The 15,438-nt window shown below is 40.6% G+C and overlaps 1 non-coding gene across 1 annotated transcript; it reads right to left on the bottom strand.

The window, feature by feature from the left end:
• Positions 1-13,855: 13,855 nt before the first annotated feature.
• On the bottom strand, positions 13,856-13,963 carry LOC112730845 (small nucleolar RNA R71). Its single transcript, XR_003166651.1, has one exon. It is a non-coding gene; the product is annotated as a small nucleolar RNA R71 (small nucleolar RNA).
• Positions 13,964-15,438: the final 1,475 nt, after the last annotated feature.

Below are 15,438 nucleotides of genomic sequence, written 5' to 3' on the forward strand. Positions count from 1 at the left end.
TATGGTTTATCAATACAATCCGTCGTCATTAAAGGTCAATACAATCCTTGTCAACGTAAGGTCCAATGCATTTTTCGACCCGCTTGATGAGCCCCATAAATACCATCATGCACCTCTATCATAGCTAAATATGCATCTTGCATACTTAAACATTGGAGCAAAGAACCATCGACACTTTTTTTGAACAGGTCCCCTCCAACCAATACAAAGCTCAATGCTAAATATTTAATTTTTTGATCTATTCTTTGATTGGGGTTTTTAAAGAAGTCAATGATCTTATATCTCCAATTGTTTGGATCGAGAGCATTTGCACAGCAAATCCCTCTTACTTCTAAAGGAGTTAAGTTAGTTTTGATTTCACTAAACTCCTTTATCAAATTGAGAGATATTTTAAAGCCATAAGCCATTTGAGCTAGCTCATTAGCTTCTTAATTCGACTATCTGAATATGTGCTTTATTGAAACTGAGTCAAACTCAGCTAAAAGGCGAATGGCTACCACAAAATATTTGGATAATTTTTTACTAATAACTCGATAGTTTCTAGCCAACTATTGAATTACTAATTGTGAATCTCCCAGGATTTCGACTGTTCGAGCTTCCTTTTCAATTAAGAGTTCTAGGCTAATGATTAAAGCCTCACACTCTGCTTCATTATTTGACAGTCCTGGCTTTAGTCAAAATATGAACTTGGTCGAAATGTCATCAGGGATAATTATCAAGATACCCACTCCTACTCTGTTTTGATGTTTCAACCTATCAAAAAATAACCTCCAAGGTTTAAGCTCTAGATATCCCAGTATATGTCGTTCATCAATATGAATGCAAGGGTGGTCTGCTAGAAAGTCAGCAATCACTTACCCTTTGACAGCCTTGGCAGGGAGATAAAATAGAGAATATTTGATCAAGGCTAACATCCACTTGCCAATTCGACCTTTCAAGATTGGATAAGAAAGCATGTATTTAATAACATCAAATTTTGAAACAACATGAACATCCTTTCTAATTAAATAACTTTTCAGCTTAGTACAAGAGAAATATAAGGCTAAGCAAAGTTTCTCGACTGCGCTATATCGAGTTTCTACATCAACCAACATTTTATTTAGATAGTAAACCACTTTTTCACTACCATCTTCATCCTCTTGGGTCAGCATGCCCCTAGAGTTGTTTCTAACACAGCTATGAATAACCGTAGTGGTCGACCTTGCTTAACAGGTACCAAGATCGGTGGTGAAGTCAAATACTGTTTGATTTGGTCGAATGCTTATTGGTGTTCATCTTTCCATTTGAATTCTTCTCCCTGTTTCAATTTCAACAAAGGAGCAAATGTCCTTGTTTTTCCAGACAAGTTTGAAATGAAATGTCGAAGAAAATTCACTTTACCTAAGAAAGATTGAAGTTCTTTCTTGTTTTTGGAAGGTGATGAGTCGAGGATAGCTTTACACTTGTTAATGTCGATAGCTATTCTTTTTAGCTGTACAATGAATCCCAAAAAAAATCAGCAGATACACCAAAAGCACATTTCAATAGGTTCGTTTTAAGTCGATGATATCTCATTCGTTTAAAAGCAGTTTCCAGATTATCCAAATGAGATTGTTTTGAGTCTGACCTTACTATTACATCATCAATGTGAATTTTCATAAACTTACTAATAAAATTGTTCATGCCCTGGGTCGAGCTGTACAATCCGGGCTGATTAAAGACAAGTCGACCGACCACTTCAGGTCTGGAATTCCCGACCTCTTCTCAAAGAGCTCGGCCAAATCGCTACAGGGAGCCCAAGCAGGCCCAAATAAAGGTACATAGCCCAAATCTAAAGGCAACTAAAGCCTAAAAAGATAAGGGCGGTTCTCCTTGAAGATAAGATGACTTCACTCAGAAGATAAGATAAGATAACTAACTTATCTTATCCGGAAAGGTCAACCTACACTACTATAAATACATTGGAGCACCTAGGTATAACTCATACTCTGATTCTACTAAAAAACCTGCTTAAAGCCCATGCTAACTTAGGCATTAGAGTCTCTTGCAGGTACCACCATCCTCCGGTGACGAAGGATCAGCAGCACCATCAAGTCCAACAAGTCAGACACGTCAGCTCCGGCCACCACTGCAGATCTCGACCGAGATCGATCTACAGTTTCAGGTAACCCTCAGAACATTGGCACCGTTGCCAGGGACCTGGAAGTCATCCCATCATCATGGCAGACGACATCGACAACGATCACAACTCTGATTTGGAAAACAGGAAGCCGCACAAGAACGCGGACACCACACCCAAGGACACACCTCAGCAAAATAGAGAAAAGCATTCTCCAAATACAGAAATTTTAGATGCCCTCCGAGAACAACAAAACCAACTTAAACAGCTCAAACAGGAAGCCAAACACCAACATGAAGCCGAGAGAGACCTCCGGAAAGAAACTAGACGACGTCGAGAGCTAGAAGATAAGCTCCTAAAGCTCGAGGCTGACCTCAAAACTAAAACAGTTCAATCCAGCCACGGCGACAACCCCCACAAGGATCAGGATCCCTTCACCAAAGAGATCATGAAAACCAAAGTGCCGAAGGATTTTAAAGCTCCCGACATGACTTCATACGACGGCACCTTGGATCCAAGCCATCATCTCAGCAATTTCAGAAGTAGAATGTATATCACCGATGCCTCGGACGCTATTCGTTGCAAAGCCTGCCCAACAACCCTAACAAAGACAGCTATTAAGTGGTTCGACAGTCTGCCTCCCAGATCCATCACAAGTTTTGATGACTTAGCCAAGAAGTTTCTTGCCAGATTTTCCATTCAGAGGGACAAAGCCAAACACGCCCCGAGCCTACTAGGGATCAAGCAAGGAGATCAGGAGAGTCTTCGCAGCTATATAGAAAGATTCAACAAAGCATGTCTGGATATACAAAGCCTACCAACAGAAGCAGTCATCATGGGTCTCATCAATGGCCTGCGGGAAGGGCCCTTTAGTCACTCTATATCAAAGAAATACCCAACATCTTTAAATGAAGTGCAAGAACGGGTAGAGAAATATATCAACATGGAAGAAAATTCTCGATTAGGAGAGACCTCGAAATTCGGATTCTCCTACTCCTCCCGAGATAAGGATAAAGATTCTAGGAAAAAAAAAGATCAACACGGAGAGAAGCCTAAAAAATACCACAATTACACCCATCTTCGGGTGTCTCTTGTGGACATTTTTCGAGAAGTATGCCACACTGAGAAGATTCCACCACCTCGTCCAATCAAAAGCAAAAAAGGAGGAGGAAATTGGACAGAATACTGTGAATACCACCGAATCTATGGACATCCTACAAACGAGTGTTTCGACTTAAAGAATGTCAAAAAAATTGGTAAGAGATGGGCGACTAGATCGGTACTTAGCCAACAAAACGGATGAACCCAGAAAAAGAAGAAGGGATGAAGAGGTCGGACGAGCTGAACGACCACCCCGCACCCCAGAGAGGCACGTTCACATGATAAATAGAGGATTCGCAGGAGGAGAGATCTCCAAATCATCTCGCAAAAGGCACCTTAAAGAAGTATATCACGTTGGAGGAGGAGAAGGATCACCCGACCTCCCTACTATTACTTTTACCCAGGAAGACGCAGCAAGCATCATCCCGGGACATGATGATCCCATGGTCATTACTATCATATTGGCCAATGCCAATCTCCACCGCACATTGGTGGACCAAGGAAGCTCAGCGGATATCTTGTTTAAATCCACCTTCGACAAACTCAGCCTATAAGAGAAAGAGCTCAAAGTATATCCGAACAGCCTATTTGGACTAGGAGACACTCCAATCCAACCACTTGGATATATCTCACTACACACAACCTTTGGAAAGGGAACCCGATCAAGGACACTCAACATAGACTACATCGTAGTAGACGTGAGCTCAGCCTACAATGCCCTGATAGGTCGGGCAACACTAAATCAGCTTGCCGCAGTAGTTTCAACTCCACATCTATGCATGAAGTTCCCAACTCCAGAAGGGATTGCCATGATAAAAAGAGACCAGAAAATTGCACGACGCTGCTACAACAAAAGTCTGAACCTTAGAGGCAAAGGAGAAGAAATCAACACTATGGAACTCGGGGGAGTTTAAGGTCGGGAGGAACTTCGTCCACAACCAGAGGGTGAGATCGAGGAACTCCAAATCGGAGATATCCCGGATAAAACAACAAATATTAGGGCAACCTTGACAAGAGACATAAAGGAGCCTCTGATACAGTTCCTAAGGGATAATGCCGACCTCTTTGCATGGAAGGCCACAGACATGCCGGGCATAGATCCCAAACTAATGTGCCACAAACTGGTGGTATACTCAGGATCTCGGCCAGTACAATAGAAGTGTCGGAAGCTCAGACCAGAGAGATCCCAAGCCATGGAAGAACAGGTACAAGCTCTACTCGAGACAGGATTCATAAGAGAAGTCAAGTATCCACTATGGCTGGTCAATGTTGTATTGATGAAAAAGTCAAATGGGAAAGGGCAAATGTGCACTGATTACACCGACCTCAATAAAGCATGTCCAAAAGATCCTTATCCACTCCCAAGCATAAACACTCTAGTGGATGCCTCCTCCAGATACAAGTACCTTTCCTTCATGGATGCTTATTCAGGATATAATCAAATCCCGATGTACCCACCTGATCAAGAAAAGACTTCATTCTTAACCCTAAAAGTAAATTACTATTATGTCGTCATGCCATTCGGACTCAAAAACGTTGGAGCTACCTACCAAAGATTAATGAATAAGGTCTTCGCTGACCATATCGGGAAACTCATGGAGGTCTATGTGGACGACATGTTGGTAAAAACACAAAGTGAGGAATCATTACTGTCCGACCTCACCAAAGTGTTCGACACCATCAGAAAGCATGGCATGCGACTTAATCCCGCAAAGTGTACCTTTGCAGTAGAAGCCGGCAAATTCCTGGGTTTCATGCTAACACAACGAGGAATCGAGGCGAAACCGGATAAATGCCGAGCTATACTCAACATGAAAAGTCCGACCTGTGTCAAAGAAGTACAACAACTCAACGGAAGACTGGCAGCCTTGTCCAGATTTCTAGCCAGATCGGTCATAAGATCTCTCCCCTTTTACGCCACATTAAGAAAGGGAAAGAGGTTTGAATGGACCACAGAGTGCAAGCAAGCCTTCCAGAATTTCAAAAAATTTCTGGGACAACCAACCACTCTTACTCGACCACGGGAAGGAGAAGCACTCATACTATACCTCGTAGTAGGAAGTCGGTTAATAGCCTCAGCACTAGTCAGAGAAGACAAAAGTGGGCAACAACCCATCTACTTCATCAGCAAAGCCCTACAAGGGGCCGAACTGAACTATCAAAAGATAGAAAAGTTCGCCTATGCTCTTATACTAACTTCTCGACGACTTCGGCCATATTTTTGAGCTCACACAATCAAGGTTCGGACTAACCAACCCCTGAAAGGCATTCTACAGAAGACAGACTTAGCTGAAAGGATTCTACAATGGGCAGTCGAGCTATCTGAGTTCGATCTTCAATATGAAGCTCGAACGGCCATCAAGTCTCAGTATTTGGCTGATTTCATTGTTGATTATACTGACACCCCGGGAACTCCTATAAAATGTAATCTCTATGTAGACGGCTCTTCAAACAAAACTGGGAGTGGTGCAGGTGTGGTAATAGAAAGCAACCAGGGAACCCAAATCGAACTCTCTCTAAAATTTGAGTTCCCTACTTCAAACAACCAGACCGAATACGAGGCGTTACTAGCTGGTTTGAGACTGGCTAAGGAAGTTGGAGTTCAAAAGCTTATCATCTTCAGCGATTCACAAGTAATCACCTCATAAATAGCAGGGAGTTACCAAGCTAAGGACCCCACCATGAAAAAGTACCTGGACAAAACCAGGAAACATCTCGAATAACTCGGGGAATATGAGGTCCGCCATATACCTCGGAAACAGAACGCTCGAGCTGATGCACTCTCAAAATTAGCCAGCACCAAACCAGGGGACAATAATAGAAGCCTCATTCGGGAAATACTGCAAAACCCATCAATCTCGGAGGAAGAAAAGATCCTAGTCATATCAGGTCAGGATCAAGGATGGATGACCCCCATAATCAATTACCTCAAATCAGAGACACTCCCTGCAGATAAGAATGAGGCGAAGAGGCTGAGACGAGAAGCACAATACTATACCATCATAAACAACATCTTATACAAGAGAGGGATCTCGACACCCCTATTAAAATGTGTGCCCACCTCCAACACAATGGAGGTCTTGGAAGAAATACACAGTGGCATATGTGGCAACCATCTTGGAGCACGAGCTCTCTCCAAAAAAGTACTCCGAGCTGGATTCTTTTGGCCGACTTTGCAAAAGGAAGCAACAGAGTTCGTAAAGACATGTCCACCATGTCAGAAACATGCTAACTTCCACATCGCCCCACCAGAGGAGCTCATCAACATAACATCACCTTGGTCGTTCCCAAAATGGGGACTCGACCTCCTGGGACCCTTTCCCCATGGATCAGGACAAGTCAAGTTCTTCATTGTAGGGGTCGATTACTTCACAAAATAGATTGAGGCAGAGCCCCTAGCTAATGCCACTGCTCAAAGAAGTCAGAAATTCTTATATAGAAATATTGTCACAAGGTTTGGGGTTCCTCACACCGTCACCACAGACAATGGCACTCAATTCACAGATGCAGGTTTCAGGAAGTTGGTAGCTAACTTGAAAATAAAGCACCAATTCACATCCGTAGAACACCCCAGGCTAATGCACAAGCAAAAGCTGCCAACAAAGTCATACTAGCCGGGTTAAAATGGAGACTACAGGATGCAAAGAAGAACTTCCACAAGTCCTCTGGGTATATCGGACAACTCCACACTCCACCACAAAGGAATCACTTTTTAGATTGGCTTACGGAATAGAGGCAATGATCCCGGTAGAAATCGAAGAAGGATCCCCCAGAATGATCTACTATAATGAAGAGGCCAACTCTCAACTCCAAAAGGAAGAGCTCGACCTACTTCCAGAAATCCAAGAAAGAGCTCAGATCAGAGAGGAGGCATTAAAACGTCGAATGGCCTCAAGATACAATCGAAAGGTAGTATAGCGAAGCTTTGCCAACAGCGACCTCATCCTAATCCGAAATGATATCGGAACAAGTCAACCAGGAGAGGGGAAGCTAGTAGCTAACTGGAAAGGACCCTACCGAGTCACAGAGGTACTGGGAAAAGGCTACTACAAAGTGTCCGAACTCGAAGGGCGAGAGCTACCAAGGTCGTGGCATGCCTGCAACCTAAGAAGGTATTACAGTTAGGAGGTAATAAAGATCTTAGGTCAAGGTGCACTCTTTTTTCTGAAAATGTTTTTTAACGAGGCACCAAGCCAATATCTGTAAAATTGCCTGACTTAGAGGGATAAACACCCACATGTATATATTTTATTTGCATATATGTCTACTTTCTATTGGAATAAAACTTTTCAGATTCTCTACAAAGTTTCTCTACCAAGACGCATTAATCTGAACGCAAAAATCCATCGCCCAATTACAAAGCTACAGGTCGGCAAGGTGAAAACCCAATTCACCGCCCGACCACAATGAAAATCGAATTCATCGTCCGAATTTCTATAAAGGTCGGTAAGGTGAAAACCAAATTCACCGGCCGACTTCAACAAGGTCGGCCAAGTGAGAACTAAACTCACCGCCCAACCTCGACAAAATTGGCAAGATGAAAAAGCGATAAAAACATATTAATACAAAAAGTTATAAAAATTAATCCATAGAAAGAGGCCTGCCGAGGTCTGAGAAAAAATGGATTGCTAAAAATAACTTAGAACAGACCGACATGAAGAAGTCGGACCAATCGACCAAAGCGACAAAAGTTATAAAAAGTAATCCATAGAAAGAAGCCTGACGAGGTCTGAGAAAAAATGGATTACTAAAAATAACTTAGAATGGACCGACATGAAGAAGTCGGACCAGACTGATCAAAGCGACAAAGTTATAAAAAGTAATCCATAGAAAGAGGCCTGGCCAGCCCTGATTAAAAATGGATTACTAAAAATAACTCGAGAAAGAGTGACAAGGGAAGTCGACCAACAAAAGGCGTGCGCTAAAAGGGACACAGCTCAACCTAAAAAGCCACGACCTCACAAAAAGCTATCAAAATTGCTCAGAAGAACATTAGCAAGTCGTCGAACAAAGCTAGCCTCAAAGGTCACTCCGAATAAAGCAGGAAATGAACAAACACAAAGGCAATCAAAAGAGGGCGGATAGCAAAGTCCAACATTCTAAAGATTCCTAGAAACATCAAAATGCTGCAAACAAACACATCAAAAGAAACACAGCAATCATTAAAAATACTCAGAAGGCAACCTGGAAGAGGACCTCAAGAGTTCAAAAGTACTTTGTTTATCTACTAAGTTGCATGGAAGCAACTAACAGCCACAGGAACCAAGTTATAACCAAAATTACAAGAACAGAGTTCAAAAGCCCACAAGTCGGGCTGTGGAGACAAAAACATATAAATCATAAGGGGTGCAAAGTTTCCCCAGTAGCAGCGTCAGTAGCAGAAGAAGGAGGAATGATATTCACAGGAACAGCGTCCATGGTCCCATCCTCACGATTGAGTATCTCACAATCCGGATCAGGTTGGGAACGGTCGACCTCGGCAGTAGGATTTGAAGAAGTCGTGGTGGCAGAGGCTTTGACTGGCGGCACACGGGGAGGATTTTCCTCTTCATCCTCATCCGGGGCAACGACAATTTTACCATCCTCTACAATGTTTTCATAGGTATCAGTCACACTACCTACAAGATGACTCTGGAGCTCAGTATAGTTAGCTCGAGCAGACTCCAGCCTCTCCCTGGTCTCCAGCAACTTGCCATAAGTTCGAGTATAACTCTCCTTCGACTTCTTGGCCATCTTCTCAGCCAAATTCGCAACCGCCTCAGCTCTGGTAGCCCGAGACTTTTCCTTCTCCAAATCCAACTCCAATTTAATTATCCTAGCATCAAGCTCTTCCTTCACCCCCTTGATTCTATCAAATTCCGACTTTGCATCCTCCAAGAACTCCTTAGTTGCATGAACTGGGGAACCCTGAACAGTTCGAAACAAAGCCGCAGCCATATGGGCCATTCGAATGCTGCTACCTAGTAATAAAATTCAAGTGATGTAGGATGGACACATCATCCATTGGAAGTCGACCAAAGGGGGAAATTTGATTATCGACAAACCCCATAGCATCAAAATCAGGGGCATCCAGGTCGTAGGGCTCAACAGTCTTCTGCTTCTTGGGAGGAGGACCAGCAGCAGAAGGAGAAGCAGCACCAGAGGTCGACTGGGGAAGGTCAGAAGAAGCCAGGCGAACCTGGGGAGTCGGTATGATCTTCCTCGGTCCAGAAGTGTCCGAGGTCGACCTCCTCAGCATAACCTTGGAAGATCCCTCCCCAGGACCTTTGGCCGAGATATCCTGAGCAGCAGTCGCCTTCCTGGCTCGCTTAAAGGCCTTCATGGAATCTGTAGTTTTCACCATCTCTGAAAAATAAAGCAACAAAACCGAAGTTGCAAGTTAGAAAGAGATGGATTGGCAAAACAAACAAAATAACAAAGACAAAGCTAAAAGGAAATCGGCAACAACCCAATTCAGTGCGAAGAAGGGAGGGATCCCCCAAGAACATCTTCATATCGAGATGGGAAGGTGATGAGCGGATAATTTATACGCTTTTTGGCATTGTTTTTAGTATGTTTTTAGTAGAATCTAGTTACTTTTAGGGATGTTTTTATTGGGTTTTATGTTAAATTCACATTTCTGGACTTTACTATGAGTTTGTGTATTTTTCTATGATTTCAGGTATTTTCTGGCTGAAATTGAGGGACTTGAGCAAAAATCAGATTCAGAGGTTGAAGAAGGACTGCTGATGCTGTTGGATTCTGACCTCCCTGCACTCAAAATAGATTTTCTGGAGCTACAGAACTCAAAATGGCGCGCTTCTAATTGCTTTGGAAAGTAGACATCCAGGGCTTTCCAGAAATATATAATAGTCCATACTTTGGCCAAGTTTAGACGACATAAAATGGCGTTGAACGCCAATTCTACGCTGCTGTCTGGAGTTAAACGCCAGAAACACGTCACAAACCAGAGTTGAACGCCAGAAACACGTTACAACCTGGCGTTCAACTCCAGAAAGAGCCTCTACACATGTAACATTCAAGTTCAGCCCAAGCACACACCAAGTGGGCCCCGGAAGTGGATTTATGCATCAATTACTTACTTCTGTAAACCCTAGTAGCTAGTTTATTATAAATAGAACTTTTTACTATTGTATTTGAGATCCTGGATTGTATTTTTGATCCTGTGATCACGTTTTGGGGGCTGGCCATTCGGCCATGCCTGAACCTTTCACTTATGTATTTTCAACAGTAGAGTTTCTACACTCCATAGATTAAGGTGTGGAGCTCTGCTGTTCCTCATGAATTAATGCAAAGTACTACTATTTTTCTATTCAATTCAACTTATTCTGCTTCTAAGATATTCATTCGCACTTCAACATGAATGTGATGAACGTGACAATCATCATCATTCCCCCACGAACGCGTGCCTGACAACCACTTCCGTTCCACCTTAGAATGGATGAGTATCTCTTAGATCTCTTAATCAGAATCTTCGTGGTGTAAGCTAGAATGATGGCGGCATTCATGAGAATCCGGAAAGTCTAAACCTTGTCTGTGGTATTTCGAGTAGGATTCTGGGATTGAATGACTGTGACGAACTTCAAACTCACGAGTGCTGGGCGTAGTGACAGACGCAAAAGGAGGGTGAATCCTATTCCAGTATGATCGAGAACCTCAGATGATTAGCCGTGCTGTGACAGAGCATTTGGACCATTTTCACAAGAGGATGGGATGCAGCCATTGATCACGGTGATGCCTCCAGACAATTAGCCATGCAGTGACAGCGCATCGGACCATTTTCCAGAGAGGATGAAAAGTAGCCATTGACAATGGTGATGTCCTTACATAAAGCCAGCCATAGAAAGGAGTAAGACTGATTGGATGAAGACAGCGGAAAAGCAGAGATTCAGAGGGACGAAAGCATCTCTATACCTTTATCTGAAATTCTCACCAGTGATATACATAAGTATTTCTATCTTTATTTTCTGTTTAATTAGTATTATTTTCCAAAACTCCATAATCAATTATTATCCGCCTGACTGAGATTTACAAGATGACCATAGCTTGCTTCATACCAACAATCTCCGTGGGATCGACCCTTACTCACGTAAGGTTTTATTACTTGGACGACCCAGTGCACTTGCTGGTTAGTTGTATCGAAGTTGTGAATGAAAAACGATTTATTAAGACGTGAGTACAGAGTTTTTGGCGCCGTTACCTGAGATCACAATTTTGTGCACCAAGTTTTTGGCGCCATTGCCGGGATTGTTCGAGTTTGGACAACTGACGGTTCATCTTGTTGCTCAGATTAGGTAATTTTCTTTTTGTTTTATTTTCAAAAATTTTTCGAAAAAAAAAGTTTCAAAAAAAATATTAATAATTGTTTTCAAAAATATAATTTTCTTCAGAATTTTTAAGAATGAATTCTAGTGTTTCATGATGATTTGTTGAATCTTGGCTGGCTGTAAGCCATGTCTAATCTTTTGGACCGGGATTTCAACTTATCATCACAAGAACTTGTTGATTCTCACACACTTAGTTGCTCTATACATGGAAAGTATCAATATCTGCTGAAGCTTGGCTGGCCATTGGCCATGTCTAGTGTTTTGGACCGGAGCTTTCATTGAAAGCTTGGCTGGCTAGTGAGCCATGTCTAATTCCTGGACTGAAGCTTTAGACTAACATGGCAAGATTCCTGGAATTCATATTAAAAATTTTGGAATCCTTATTTTTTCTTTTACAAATAATTTTCGAAAAATCCAAAAAAATCATAAAATCATAAAAATCAAAAATATTTTGTGTTTCTTGTTTGAGTCTTGAGTCAATTTTTAAGTTTGGTGTCAATTGCATACTCATCTTGCATTTTTCAAAAATTGCATTAATGCATTCATAGTGTTCTTCATGATCTTCAAGTTGTTCTTGATAAGTCATCTTGTTTGATCTTGATGTTTTCTTGTTTTGCATCTTTTCTTGTTTTACATGTGCATTTTTGCATCCATAGAGTCTAAACATGAAAGATTTCTAAGTTTGGTGTCTTCCATGTTTTCTTTGCATCAAAAAATTTTTCAAAAATAAGTTCTTGATGTTCATCTTGACATTCAAAGTGTTCTTGGTGTTCATCTTGATATTCATAGTGTTCTTGCATTCATCACATGCTTAGATCCAAAATTTTCATGCATTGCATCATTTTCATGTTTTTCTCTTTCATCATAAAAAATTCAAAAATCAAAAAAAATATCTTTCCCTTTTTCTCTCTTAAAAATTCAAAAATTTGAGTTGACTTTTTCAAAACTTTTTAAAATTCAGTTGTTTCTTATGAGTCAAATCAAATTTTCAATTTAAAAATATTATCTTTTCAAAATATTTTTCAAAAATCAAATTTTTTTCATTTTTCTTAGTTATTTTCAAAAATTCCAAAAATATTTTTCAAAAATCTTTTTTCTTAATTTTACATCATATTTTCGAAAATCACATCATTAATTAATGTTTTGATTCAAAAAATTTCAAGTTTGTTACTTACTTGTTAAGAAAGATTCAAACTTTAAGTTCTAGAATCATATCTTGTGATTTCTTGTGAATCAAGTCATTAATTGTGATTTTAAAAATCAAATCTTTTTCAAAACTAATTTCAATCATATCTTTTCAAAAAATATCTTTTTATTTTATCTTTTTCAAAATCATATCTTTTTCAAAAATTTGATTTTAAAATATCTTTTCTAACTTCCTATCTTCTTATCTTTTCAAAATTGATTTTCAAAATTTGTTTTAACTAACTAACTAACTCTCTCTCTCTAATTTTCGAAAATATCTCCCTCTTTTTCAAAAATTCTTTTTTAATTAACTAATTATTTTAATTTTTTATTTTAATTTTCGAAAATTAAAAACAATTTTCGAAAATCACTAACTCTTTTTCAAAAATAATTTTCGAAAATTCTCTCTCTCTCTCTCTCATCTCATTCTATTCATTTATTCATCTACTAACACTTCTCTTCATCTCACATCTCTGATCTCCTCACCCTTGTGTTTCTTTCTTTACATTATATTCTTTTCTTCTTCTTTTCTTCTACTCACACAGGGACCTCTATACTGTGGTAAAAAGGATCCCTATTATTATTTTTTTTTCTGTTCCCCCTTTTTCATATGAGCAGGAGCAAAGACAAGAATACTCTTGTTGAAGTAGATCCAGAACCTGAAAGGACTCTGAAGAGGAAACTAAGAGAAGCTAAATTACAACAATCCAGCAAGCACCTTTCTGAAATTTTCGAACAGGAAGAGGAGATGGCAGCCGAAAATAATAATAATGCAAGGAGGATGCTTGGTGACTTTACTGCACCTAATTCCAATTTACATGGAAGAAGCATCTCCATCCCTACCATTGGAGCAAACAATTTTGAGCTTAAACCTCAACTAGTTTCTCTAATGCAACAAAACTGCAAGTTTCATGGACTTCCATCTGAAGATCCTTTTCAGTTCTTAACTGAATTCTTGCAGATCTGTGATACTGTTAAGACTAATAGAGTAGATCCTGAAGTCTACAGGCTCATGCTTTTCCCTTTTGCTGTAAGAGACAGAGCTAGAGTGTGGTTGGACTCTCAACCCAAAGATAGCCTGAACTCTTGGGATAAGCTGGTCACAGCTTTCTTAGCCAAGTTCTTTCCTCCTCAAAAGCTGAGTAAGCTTAGAGTGGATGTTCAAACTTTCAAATAGAAAGAAGGTGAATCCCTCTATGAAGCTTGGGAGAGATACAAGCAACTGACCAAAAAGTGTCCTTCTGACATGCTTTCAGAATGGACCATCCTGGATATATTCTATGATGGTTTATCTGAGCTATCAAAGATGTCATTGGATACTTCTGCAGGTGGATCTATTCACCTAAAGAAAACGCCTGCAGAAGCTAAAGAACTCATTGACATGGTTGCTAACAACCAGTTCATGTACACTTCTGAGAGGAATCCTGTGAATAATGGGACGCCTCAGAAGAAAGGAGTTCTTGAGATTGATACTCTGAATGCTATATTGGCTCAGAATAAAATATTGACTCAACAAGTCAATATGATTTCTCAGAATCTGAATGGAATGCAAGCTGCACCTAACAGTACTCAAGAGACTTCTTATGAAGAAGAAGCTTATGATCCTGAGAACCCTGCAATAGCAGAGGTAAATTACATGGATGAACCATATGGAAACACCTATAATCCATCATGGAGAAATCACCCAAATCTCTCATAGAAGGATCAACAAAAGCCTCAACAAGGCTTTAATAATGGTGGAAGAAACAGGTTTGGCAATAGTAAACCTTTTACATCATCCACTCAGCTATAGATAGAGAACTCTGAACAAAATACCTCTAATTTAGCAAACTTAGTCTCTGATCTATCTAAGGCCACTGTGAGTTTCATGAATGAAACAAGGTCCTCCATTAGAAATTTGGAAGCACAAATGGGCCAGCTGAGTAAAAGGATCACTGAAATCCCTCCTAGTACTCTCCCAAGCAATACAGAAGAAAATCCAAAAGGAGAGTGCAAGGCCATTGAAATGACCATCATGGCCGAAACCACAAAAGAGGAGGAGGACGTGAATCCCAAGAAGGAAGACCTCCTGGGACGTCCAGTGATGAATAAGGAGTTTCCCTCTGAGGAACCAAAAGAATCTGAGACTCATCTAGAGACCATAGAGATTCCATTGAACCTCCTTATGCCATTCATGAGCTCTGATGAGTATTCTTCTTCTGAAGAGAATGAGGATATTACTGAAGAGCAAGTTACCAAGTACCTTGGTGCAATCATGAAGCTGAATGCCAAATTATTTGGTATTGAGACTTGGGAAGATGAACCTCCCTTGTTCACCAATGAACTAAGTGATCTGGATCAACTGAGATTGCCCCAGAAGAAACAGGATCCTGGAAAGTTCTTATTACCTTGTACCATAGGCACCATGACCTTTGAGAAGGCTCTGTGTGACCTTGGTTCAGGGATAAACCTCATGCCCCTCTCTGTAATAGAGAAATTGGGAATCTTTGGAGTGCAAGCTACTAAAATCTCATTAGAGATGGCAGAAAATTCAAGAAAACAGGCTTATGGACAAGTAGAGGACGTGTTAGTAAAGGTTGAAGACCTTTACATCCCTGCTGATTTCATAGTCCTAGATACTGGGAAGGATGAGGATGAATCCATCATCCTTGGAAGACCCTTCCTAGCCACAGCAAGAGCTGTGATTAATGTTGACAGAGGTGAATTAGTCCTTCAATTGAATGAGGA

This window comes from Arachis hypogaea, chromosome 12, assembly GCF_003086295.3.
Source record: "Arachis hypogaea cultivar Tifrunner chromosome 12, arahy.Tifrunner.gnm2.J5K5, whole genome shotgun sequence".
NCBI classification, from domain to species: domain Eukaryota; kingdom Viridiplantae; phylum Streptophyta; class Magnoliopsida; order Fabales; family Fabaceae; genus Arachis; species Arachis hypogaea.